The sequence below is a fragment of the Capsicum annuum genome, chromosome 5 (assembly GCF_002878395.1).
Source record: "Capsicum annuum cultivar UCD-10X-F1 chromosome 5, UCD10Xv1.1, whole genome shotgun sequence".
In the NCBI taxonomy this organism is placed as follows: Eukaryota; Viridiplantae; Streptophyta; class Magnoliopsida; order Solanales; family Solanaceae; genus Capsicum; species Capsicum annuum.
This window is the reverse complement of record NC_061115.1, coordinates 205,175,667-205,185,461: the sequence shown is the minus strand read 5'-3', so window position 1 is coordinate 205,185,461 and position 9,795 is coordinate 205,175,667.

The following is a 9,795-nucleotide window of genomic DNA, read 5'->3' as shown; positions in this document are numbered from 1 at the left end:
TGCTTGGTCGGCCTATGATATCTACTGAGTACAAGTGGACCGTACTCATGCCTACTGTTCCCTTTCGGTGCAGGTCCTAGCTTGAGTGCGCCTCAGCTTGCTTGACTCGGATGATTGTTGGAGCTTCCAAGGTAGCGGTTGGACATTCATGAGTCTGGAGTTCACCTCTATCTTTGTATAGTAGTTATGTCTTTATTAGTATTCGGAGATAAATATTATTCCTTTGTGGTTATTTTTCTAATGTATTTGACTCCTAGATTGTATTAGTAGTTCTTACACTATTGACACCTATTTTTGGGCATGATTGATATTTTGGATATGTTCTTTCCGCATAGTGATGATTACTTATATGGTTCGACTTCGTTCTATAAGTCTTACCTTGGGATATTTCTGTCTTTTTCTCCTTTGGTATCAGTTTAGGTGATAGACTTGCTTGTCAAGGTATGCCGCGAATCATGACCCTTATTTTTCGTTCGTTATCATTTTCAGATAAAAATCATTTATATGACACAAACGAGCATAAATTAGTAGAAGAAAGCATATAAATAGAAGTAGATGTTTTATTCATTTCAACATTCAACTTGAACATACCATCACAAGCATACCCCTTTCTCACAAAAATATTATTTTTCACAATTACATATTGATCAGATTCAATAACCTCTTTGAAGCCTGCTTTATTAAGAAGAAAACTAGACATCAAATTTTTTTTCATGAAATAAGTAAAAAGTACGTCTTTTAAAATTAATACCCTTCCAGAAGTAAACATCAACTCGACATCTCTTGTTCCAAGCACTTGAGTTATGTGAGAATCTTCAAGCATAATGGATTTGGGCTCCTCAAAATTAGTATATTTTCAAATCAGTCTTTTTTAGAACAGATATAACAATTTGCACCTGAGTCAGCACACCATCCATCAACATTCTCTGCCATGTTTATTTCTGTTATCACCGCCACAAACGGTTCTTCAATAATGTTTGCCTAAGGTGTAAGCCCACGTTTTTGAATTTGTAAAATCGAGCACTATGTCCACTTTTGCCTTAGACAAATTAAAGCACGGACCCTTTTCTTGAACATGTTGATTTTTTGCTTGGTTATTTCCATCATTATTGTGATGTCTACCATTATTTTTCATTAATTTTTTCTTCTTAGGCTTCAAAAGTATTTTATTAGTTTCAAGAGTAGCTTTATTTATAGTAGTTAAATTTACCTTCGGTGTGATGTTGTTCTCTTCTGTTTGCAAAAGTACATCTTGGCCCCTCGCCTCTTCTTCTATGTGGATTCTCATTATCAAAGTCTCAAGAGAAGTTTCACTTTGCTTGTGGCGCATAGTCTTTTGAAATTTCTTCCAAGAAGAAGGAAGTTTATCTATTATGCCACAAACAATAAGGTTATCTTCAATTTTGATTTTCACGGACCTGAGCTCTGTAACAATCATTATGAAATTTTGAGCTTGGTCTACTATTCGTTGTCCACCATTTGAAAACGAAAAAATCTGCTAGCGGCATACTTTTTCGCTCCAACCTCCTCAGTGTCATACTTACTCTGCAATGTTTTTCAAATTTTCTTTGCACTAGAGTAAGTTCCATCATAATGGTTATAAAAGTTATCAAATAGACAATTAAGTAAAAATATTGACACTTGTAGGTGTCACCATCAGATTTTTCAACTTTTTCTTGAAGAGAAATAAGTTCTTCATCACTCATGGAAGAGTTATTTACTTTATTTGGATTCTTCACAGTTAAAATATAAGAGACATTGAGAAGACTTAAGTAGAAAAGCACTTTACCCTTCCACCTTTTCAAATGAGTACCGTTGAACCAGAATGACTTGTCTAGATCTCTAATCTTGACATCCGTAGATTTTTCAGTTGTTGTCATTGAATCTCCTTAAAATTATTGGTGAAATTACAATAAATTTACAACTGAAAAATTACAAGTGAAGAAAATTTTAAAAATATCTTCTTCTTTTTCGGTTGAGGCGCGGATATCTCACTCTCTTTAAGGAGATTCAAGCCCACTGCAGCAAATAGTTTCACTGGTCCAGCAGTAATCTTCTTGACTTATCCCCTCCAGGATACAACAACCTTCTTACAAAGAACAACTCAACAACTCTGGACAAGATTTGAGTTCAAAACTCCACAAAAAGAACACCGCCCTTCAACTAATAAACTTTCTTTTTTTCTAACTTCTGTGAAATCTATATTATTTAGTACTTCAAAAAACATGCAAGGCCATCATTATTTATAGGTGAGAAAATATTTCATGCAATGAATAGGAAGGATTAGTGGATAATAAAGAGGAAATATCAATGGCCTATATGTTACAATCGTTACAAGAGTTATGAAGTGAATAAAGGTAGAAGTTACAAGATTTACAAGAAACTTATGTCTTCATTCTACCACCACTATTGTGTTTAAAGACACAAATGAATGGGAGTTGAGGTTGTAAAAAAAATAGCCATGAAACGTGTGAAAGATAATCATATTAAGGAATTAAAGTTGAGGATACGGCATGAATTGCCAACAATAAAAAAAGAGTAACTCCTCTGCATGCAAACTAATGGAGTTAAAAAATATTGAATAATGACATTATTTCATGCCACTAACTACAAATGGAGTTATACTCTGTAACAATAGTTACGTCCTCCAGTGCAAAAAAATGAGGAAGTAATGCACTAATAATCCACGTTACATGCATATTAAGGCTACTAATTATTATGGAAATGAGACAATAAATTAATATTAAAATATCTCAAAACCAACATAAACTATGCATTTTATTCATCTTCAACCAACCTCACATAGAATTTGTAGCAACAAACACCATATAGTAGCGGAGTTACAAATATTCTTATCAACACTGAAAGAACTATGGAAGATATACTTTTGGAAAACAAAAGGGATAAAACAATAACAAAACATTTGTAGCTTTAGTGATCTCTTTACGGAATTAGCAAATAGGGTATAGACAGCTAAATATGAAGAGTTCTATTCTACACGGAAAAAGCGTATTCTACACAGACAGTTTTAGGGAAAACATCCTATACTGGGGATAAGTGAGCACAAGAGTTTGTAATGAATGCTTTTAGCTAATTTACCGAGTAAGTTAGTAAGTGATTGAGGGCTACCTCTGTCTAACTCTTACCACAGGATGGCTCCAACAGATGTTAGAGTGAATCTGATTCAATTACTTTTTCAATTCCAATTCCGCATGTGGATGTTGAAACGTGTATGAATGGTATACGCAAGATTGGTGATGGACAACTAAAATTCAATTAGTATAGTCAGTAGTGGAGACTAATTCCTTCCGGCTAATGAAGATACCACTCCATGTTAAATTAATATAGAAACACACCACAGATTCACATAAACCAAGAACACCTATAAAGTAAGGAATATGCGAGTAGAAAGATGCGTACCTTTGTCTGCCATTATATCATAAAACCGGAGATAGTTTTTCCACCATTAAAACATGTAAACGAAGACGAACAAGGCTGAGTCTTCCTCTCTTTTCTTATGACGGCTGATAGCATATGTGAATACGTCTTATGATCAAATCCAGGAGAGGAGACCTAACCTTATATTTATAGGCTTAAAAGTCTTAACCTAGTGCACCCCCCATTATGGGCTCACAGGTCTACTACAGGCCTACACTATTGCCAGCCCACACCAATAACATAAAATGGATATGGGTCCATATGGAATCCGTATGAATACACGGCCTGTATCTTGTCCACCAACTAATAACATCATCCCGTATTACTTTTAACCTAATAAAAGGTTAATGTTAATTCCACATAAAATAAATATTTCTAACATTCTCCCACTTGGACAACGTTAACTTTTAAAGAAAAGTTTTAGAAAGCTTATTTTTATGAAAATGACTCTCGGGCTAAATAGATAGTGGCCATAAACATTTAGTGGTGGAACTCCATTTCCAACATAGTTCAGTCGAGCAAAACATCACTGTTGAACTACAGCAATACTTGTATCAACCAATAACACAAGACCAGTCCATAATTACTAACACTGAAGTTTCGTAGACATAAACCAAATGATGTGGTAGTGTAGCAAGAAATAGCCAACATGGACTCCAAATCGAGGCTCTTTCATTGTTAGTCCTTCAAATGATTTTTCATATCAACATGTATGCTTAAAATCAACATGCGTGCCATAGAAAAATCATCATCGCAATTTTCTGTTACAACATGTGTGAGCACTAAAACAACATGTGCTCCACCAGAAAATCTTGATTTTCAAGGTCAACATGTGCAACATATTACATGGTGCAACAACCAGAAAATCCACAAGGTAGAATGACATACCATATATGTCTCCAAAAGAAAGATCCAATAAAACAACAATATGATCTTATCAATATGAGACATAGCCAACACGTAAGGAAAAAAGCCTTAATATAATAAAACAATATTAAAGTGTACACATTAACAATCAACAACATAATAATCAACAACATAAAGAGAAAGGTCATTAATGAACTTACTCCCACTGATCTTGAGAGAGATGCAATGATCAATCTTGTTCTCCACAAATTTCATAGAAGTGATAATTTTTTCGAACTTCAAGTACCACTCTCGAGAAGCTTGCTTCAAGCCATAGATAGATTTCTTAAACTCACACACAAGATGCTCACTGCCTTTACCAACAAAATTTTAGGGTTGTTGCATGTAAACCTCTTCATTAAGATCATTATTTAAAAGGATATCTTTACATCCATCTGATGTAGCTCAAGATCAAAGGGTCTCATTTGTTGCCTAGTTTCTACATATCTATCATAGTACTCATCCCTTCGATCAGACGTCACTATCTTAATGACCTTTCTCAGTTGTTTCTCTACTTCAGTTTTAAACACTTTGAACATTCAAGAGAATCTAATTTTTTTAAAGGAGAAACATAATCATATCGAGAAAAGTCATCAATAAAGGTGATAAAAATAACTTACTAGAATACAGACCACTTATGTCTGTGTGAATGATTTTCAACAAACCAGAACTACGAGTAGTATTCCTTTTTTTTTCTTGTTTTAATCAACTTTCCTCTAATGCAATCAATACATGTTCCTATATTTCCAAAATTAAGAGAAGGTAAAATATTAGATTTAACCAATTTATCAACTCTATTCTTGGAAATATGACCTCAACGCCTATGCCACAACATGCCTAATTTTTCATTTAAAATTGATCGGTTAGAACCAACAATTTCAGAATTAAAACAGTTGTATTCTAAATCAGAAGTCAATGAAATTTTAAACAAGCCATCAGATAGGATTCCATGACCAACAACTCGTGAGTTAACAGCAAATTAACTTTTTCATTAAGAGAATTAAAATCATAACCAAATCTGTGTAAAACTGAAATAGAAATCAAATTTTCTATAAACAACGGGACATAAAGAGTGTTTTTAAGAACAAGCTTATAACCAGTTTCTAAGTCTAAAATTATAGTTTCTATGAACTCTACTTCAACTTGGACATCTGTGGTGACTTTAATTTTTGACTCCATTTTTCTTGGGTTCATTTTATTTTTGAACCCCTGCAAGGAAATGGCAACATATGGAGTAGCTCCACTATCAAACCATCAAGAATTAATGGGGACATGTACAAAGTGTGACTCAAAACAAACAAGACCTAGATGATTATTTTCTTTTGACACCTTCGTAAAAGTATGATTATTAGGTCTTTCAAACTTCCTAGGTCTCTTGCAAGAGTTTGATTTGGAGTCATGAGAAGTTAACATGGCAACCTCACCCTTCTCCCTTTAATTTTTCCCTCTTCAACAACACATTTGGAGATTGACCAAGGTTCATACTGAGTATTATAGGTAGTTTTCATTTGGCTAAACTCAGCTGGCAAAGAGTTAAGAGCAGAGTGAACAATGTAAGTATCAGGAAGAGTTATTTCAAGTGTTTTCAGTTTGGACTGAATGTGGACCATCTTAAGTATGTAATCTCTAAGACTCCCAATAAAGTCATACCTTACCCCTGCAAGTTTATTCATTAGATCTCTAGTCTCAGCCTTATGGATACAAGATATCTTTTTTCTACTTGATCAAAAAATCTTTTGGTATTGATAGTTTCAGGCAAGCCACTTTTGAGGTGCTTAACAATCAACCTCCTAAAGGCAAGGATGCATAGCCTATTAGATCTCTCCCACTTAGCATTAAATTCTTTTTCAGCGGTTGTACTAGAATCAGTGAGAGTCGGAGGCTCATCCTCACGCAAGGCTTGATCAATGTCAGTCATGCCTAAAGCAAATTCTAGATCTTATTTTCATCGCTTAAAGTTAGAGCCCGATATAACCATAACTTCAACATTGTTATTGTTTAAATAAATGATAACTTTTCACAATGTAATATGAATGAATTTATCAAAATATCAAGGTATAAGAATAATAATCTTATCACAATGACGAGTCCCGCAACATCGACAAGTAGCCCTATTTTGGACAAGAAAATAAAATATTTTCAATATTAGAAACCTAACCCCTTTGAGCAGATAAATTTACTAAATAAAAATATTTTCACATAATTAGGCTCATCACAATATTAATTTAAAACATATAATAAATTTCCTTTGGGAAAATCATTGTATGTTCTAACTTAGTGATATCCCTCGAAATGGATTAAACAAGTGTCATAAAGCAAGGCAAATAGGTCACTTTGGTGTTGTGTGTTTTAACTTAATGATATCCCTCAAAATGAATTAAACAAGTCTCATAAAGCAAGGCAAATAGGTTACTTTGGTGTACACTACTTACCCTAATTTATAAAACAAATTCAATCTCAGGGATTCAATATGCCAATGCTTAATTTAATTTATAAAACAAAAACTTTGATGACATAAGTTACTAAATAATGTAATAATTGCTTCTATGTTTATCTGCAGCCGGTACATCATATTATTCATATCCAATCAACATACCAAAGTTACTTGAATTTAAGTGAAAATATATACTACTGTAGCAATTTATGTATAGTATACATATGTTATCATTGGAGTAAATCGTTGAAGGAGCAAACCTTTGATTCATTTCTCAATTCTTGCACGTTCTTTTTTGCGCGACGGGAGCTATTTTAGTGTTTCTATAGCGACTCCTCTTCTTTTTCCGATGAATTTTTAACCATGGTTAGCACTAAAAAAGCATATGAAAAACACGTCATGTCATGTATTCATTGATTTACTATAAATAACTGGTATCGCGAATTCTTCTAAATTGAAGATATCTATATCTATAATCTATAATCTATAATCTATAATATATTAAAAGTGTGAAGACCCTTAGAAAAGTGGTTTGAACTTTTTGTCATTCATTAAAATACCCCCATAATAGACAAAATTATCTTTTCACTTTTTTAAAAAAAAATAATTATCATTAAATTATTATTTAAATATCTAGGATAGATGAAAAAATGGAAGAATCCCATATCTAAAAGGAATCAAATCTAGTGTGTCAAATTTTTGGTTAGAAATCCTACACAATATTTTAGGAAAAGAAAAAAAAATTAAGAACCACATTAAAAAAATGCAGGAGAGAAAAAGATTCCTAAGCAAGTTTCTAAGGAAAATTTTTAGGAACCAAAATATATATTTTTAAAAATATGCATAGGAAAAAAAATTATTTAAGTAAAAAATTATAATATTTAATACGTATAAATCAATAGATTTTTTACCTTATATAACAAGAAAAAAAAATTAAGAATCAAATTTAAAAAATGCAGGGAAAAAAAGGATTCCTAAGCAAGTTTCTGAGGAAAAGTTTTAGGAACCAAAATATATTTTTTAAAAAATATGCATAAAAAGAAAAAATATATTTTATTTAGCTAAAAAATTATAATATTTAATACTTCTAAATCAATTAGATTTTTACCTTATATAAAAAAGGAATATCTACAATTCTATTTAAGTTATTATTTGATCAAATTTTACTAGAAAAACTTGTGTATTTCTTCTACTTCTACATTTTCATCTTATTCTTCTTATTTTTATTTTTGATTTTGATTGATGATTAATTAAAATTTTCTTCTTGGATTCTTTAGGGTTTCTAACTTTCTTCGTTATATGAATTTTCTTTTAAATTTTTGTTGATAACAATTATCTTAATTGTGAATAAATTATGAGATTTAGCATATCATCGTTATGTTTATTAATAGACTTTAATGGATTTTTTTTTTTTGATACAAGCTCTAATGGTTGTCCCACATACAAAATATGATCAAATAGTCTTTCTAGAGGTAATTTTAATTTCTATTATCGATTTAAATAACTTTATCTGATAGATGATGCTCTGTAAATTGTAAGCATGTTTTTTCATTCAAAGTAATAGTTCAAATTGGGACATATCTTATTCAAACAACGATTATTTTTACAAATAGATGAAAAGTTTAATTTTTGCCAAGGGATACTAGGTGTATATACTATTAGATCACTATAAAATCTTAACTACATTAGGATACTAAGGGTGGTGTTCTTGAATATAAAGTAAATTGAATTTTGATTTTAAGGTTAAATCATTTGACTACCCAGTTGTTCTGTTATGTAATATATCCATATTATACTAATGAGGATTTTGCCATCTCAAGGTAAGTTATTTGGACTCGGGTGCAGATATACGATAGAATCTAGATGTTGAATCCTTCATGATCTCAATTTTAAGATTCGAAAATATGAATTCAGATGCATAATTCGACTAACAATAATTCAAATATCCAAAATACAGTTACAAAATTAAAATTATAAATCTGAGTTTTTCGTTTTCGTTAAAACTCTTAGGAATTGTTCTATCCTTGAGGTTTCTATTAATCTTAAGATAATCCCATGGCTAAAATTTTTTTCTTTATTTTGCTTTTCTTTTATGGAATTGATATTGATTTATTTTCCTCTTTAATTGTATTTTCTTCGAAGCAAGGTCGTGTTGTTATGAATTAATTTGGGTTGAATGAGCGATTTATATATTTAAATTATGAAGTTCATGTATTCTTTGCCTCTTTACAAAGCGTGTTCATTTTCTTTATCCTTTAAAGTTGATTTCACATTTGAATAATTATTTAATCATGTTTTAAATATTTATGAATTTAAAAATAATTTAAAATTTTATTTTTTTTTCTTTATTTAAACTAGGTAGAAAGTCCTAAAATAAAAGTATTTCTTTCCTTGTAAGAATCCTTTCCTAAGATTTAGGACTTTAGGAGTTTAGAATTTGCTTTGTTGTCATGTAGTATAAGAGTACTAATTTGTTGTAGTTTCATTTCAAGTTTTTGAAGATTATTAAGAGTTTTTATATTAAAGTTCCTAATGTTTAGGAATTCGAAATAATATAATGTTTTTATATATTATACATATCTTCTTTGACTTTTACCGTATTAATATAATTTTATATAGAACTCACGAAAATATCTTAAAATGAATATGAAATAAAATAAATATTTCACACTATCATTATGATTTATATAAATACAATTAAATCTACATGAAATGTTAATAGAATTTTTATACGTTTTGGGAATAATATACGTTACAATACACGTTTTGGGAATAATACACGTTTTGGGAATAATATACGTTACTATTGTTTATATATATATATATATATAAACAATAGTAATTATTTTTAATATTAATTTTACCTTAATTTCTTATGACATTATTTTAACGTCAATTGTTATTTTTTAAAATGTTATTCTTTTTATGTAAGACACACGTACAAAGCACGTATACTAAACTAGTATATATATATATATATGAACATCCTTCTCTTCTTTCATTAAGGTGATTGCTTC